Source organism: Brassica oleracea, chromosome C5 (assembly GCF_000695525.1).
Source record: "Brassica oleracea var. oleracea cultivar TO1000 chromosome C5, BOL, whole genome shotgun sequence".
NCBI classification, from domain to species: domain Eukaryota; kingdom Viridiplantae; phylum Streptophyta; class Magnoliopsida; order Brassicales; family Brassicaceae; genus Brassica; species Brassica oleracea.
The window spans coordinates 23464079-23467123 of record NC_027752.1 but is presented as its reverse complement, the minus strand read 5'-3'; the positions used below and the strand labels follow the sequence as shown (position 1 = coordinate 23467123).

The window sequence follows — 3045 nt, the reverse complement described above, 5'->3', positions numbered from 1 at the left end:
CCGCTCGACCAGTTTGGAGTTGGTCGATCAGATTTAAAAATAATGTCGACCCTGTGAATAAATACCTCGACGGGACTGTCTTGTGGTCGAAAGGCCTCTCATTGATAGTTCTGGTAGAGTGTTAATAATGTTGGTCGAATTTTATTTAAGCTAGGCAAGCTTAGTTGAAAGCAAGACGAGATTCGAAGGATGAGAAATTTTAGTCGAAAACTGTCCGAAATTGTCGTTAAGTTTCTTAACTAAATTCCGACCAGTCTAATACCTTCACCAGTTATTCTGCTTGCTTTCTCAGTAAATCAGTCACATGAACTGCACCTACCTGCTTGCTTGCTTCACTAAAGTCACATGAAAGTCACAAACTGGTTGCTTGTTTAATAAAAACAAAATAATCTTTCTTCAAAGGAGGGAAATGACAGCAACTTTCTTTGGTTTAAGTAAAGCCTCAGCTGAAGCAACCCCTCATACTATAAAATACCTTCTTCTCTCTTGTGGACGTCCTGTTGCACAAGAAAAACCAGAGAAAATTTCAGAAAGAAAGAGAGAAAGAAAAGAGAAAAATCTGTGAGAAAAACTCATGCAAAAATTCAGAAAAAAATCAGAGAAGAGAAGTGAGCATGGACGACCCTTTCTCACCCTTCTGTGAATTTAATCAGTGAGTTTTGGAGTGTTTAAGAGCTGAAGATTTGGTTTCCTGATGTAGAGAATCATCCATGTTCTTCAGCCTTTGATTTTGATCGGTAAGATGGTTGTGGATCAGTTTCTGTGAGAAGTTTTGTTGGTTTGCCTACACTGGAGATAAATTCTGAATAAATCCAACCATGGATTCTTGTGGTGTTGATCAGGTTAATTCGTGGTTAGCTTGAAGAGAGACAACCAGTCAAGTTTAATTAGTTGAGTAAAACCGGTAAGCTTCAGCTTCTTGATTCAGCCATGTTTTGATGAGAACCAATCAATGTATGTTGGTTAACCTGTAAGGATCAGTTGTCTAAGGTCTTGTTCTCTTCAGTCTTGGTTGGTTTATGATTTAATCATTCTCATAGAACCAGTAGACGAACTGATAAGAATTATGGGAATTAAACCGAACTGATTTGATCTTGTTTAGAACTGAATTGAGCTGAGTATGTTCTGATCTGATCTGAGCCGAGCTGTCTATGGTCTGAAATTGTCTTGAACTGATGTCGTCTGAGTATAACCGAGTTAAGCTGTTGGGAACTGATTAGAACCGGAGTCAACTGAGCATGAACTAAGCTGATATGAACCGAGTTAAATTGTTAAGGCTTGAACCGAGCTGAACATGGTATCAATCTGTCTTGAACCGAACTGATATGAAAGAACTGAACTGAAATGTTATGAATTGAGTTGAGTTTCTTCTTGAACCAGACTAGTGAACCTTATGTTCCAACTGTTATGTTTTGAATTCAGATGGCCAAGGAGAGTATTCGGATCAGCCGGATCCTTGTGATGGTTCTGAACCGAGAGTGATCCAGAAGTGAAGTGTGATTAGCTTGAGCTCGAGTCTAGTCTTCCTTAGCCAATCTCATGGATTTAAAGGTGAGTCTAGATAGATGATGAATGAATTATGAATGAGTATGCATGATTGCATATTGAATATGGTTGATTAATTAAGAATTAATCATGAATTAATTAAGGGATAATCATTGCTTAATTAAGGATTAATCATGGATTAATTAAGGAGTAATTATGGTTGATTGATTAAGTATTATCCCTTGATCTATATTTATATATGAAGTATTTATCTAGTTTAAATACTTAAGAATTAATAAGAATAATTCTTTGAGGTTATCCCGAGCCTTAGTACTTGTTCTCAAGTACTAATCTATAAGTATTCTATTAATAAGTGTGAATCATGTGAAGTCTTATTGTATACTCACTCTCCCGAAAGTCCCGCATTGCCGTGAATTGGTCCTGCGATATGGATCAAGATCATGAAGACACGATGATGGGGTCGCACCCTGGAGGCCGTGTAACTGCATGCAGCGTTGGATGTTCTATCTTGGAATATCTGATGGAGATGATGGTTATATTTATTCCCCGTTAGGCTCGGTTAGCCTTGGTGGTTTTCCAGGTTTAGCATATATATATATATTAAGAGTATGAGTGATTGGCAGGTATCGTGGAGGTGATGTTTAAGATAGATTCACATGGATGGATTGAGAGGCCTTATAATTATATTAATTGTGGAATATAATTCCACTGCATTCAAATGGTGTCGCTTGCTCGGGATACTATTGATATGTGTTTGGGTGTGGGATTAGACTCACTGAGTAAACTAGTTACTCATGACTCATATTATATGCAGGTAACCAGCAGGTGGGAGACCTTTACTCTAGGACGGGAAGGAACGGCATTAGCCAGCGGTAGTTTTATTATCCTTGCAGTCGTTTTGATATACTTTATGTATAAGGTTTGTTGACCGAAAACCTCGAGTTTAATCTATAAGATTTTGTAAGATTATTTTAAATGAATAAGTATATAGTGTATAAAGAATGTTTTTAAAGTACGGGTTCAAAATGATATTAGTCCTTGTCTGGACGAACCAACTATTGGGTATTACTCTTAAGGTTGTAAAGCCTCGTGTTGTACCTAATAGGATATGTGTGCTTAGGCAGTTGGCCTAAGGTACCTGGATTTATTTCGGGAACTTCCGGTTAGTCGTTTATGTACACATTGTGACTTCTCGGTTTGGTTTCAGTTACGAGTGATCGGCTATGCATGTTCTTGTTTGATTGTTGCACGGTTGGTCGAGTCAACTTATACTTAGACCAGATCGGGAGTGTTACAACCTCCTTCTACGATAATATTGTTTTTAACGCTACGAAATATGAAGATACGATAGCAATAGTTGTATGATGTTATTAACTTAAATATAACACTACATTTTTGGTAAAAATTGATTACAATTCATATTTCATGTTAAGATTGGTCCTTCTACAATAAACCAAAAATAATCTATACTCTTAAAGCAGAATTCCTCCTATGATTATGCTTTTATTTTCTCCTATAATTACAAGCCATGCCACTGGA

The 3045-nt window shown here is 37.0% G+C and overlaps 1 long non-coding RNA gene across 1 annotated transcript; it reads left to right on the top strand.

Annotated features, from left to right (window-relative positions):
• Positions 1-681: 681 nt before the first annotated feature.
• Positions 682-1632, top strand: LOC106294409. Its single transcript, XR_001260833.1, has 3 exons — positions 682-737; positions 843-904; positions 1423-1632. It is a non-coding gene; the product is annotated as an uncharacterized LOC106294409 (long non-coding RNA).
• The last annotated feature ends 1413 nt before the right edge of the window (positions 1633-3045 follow it).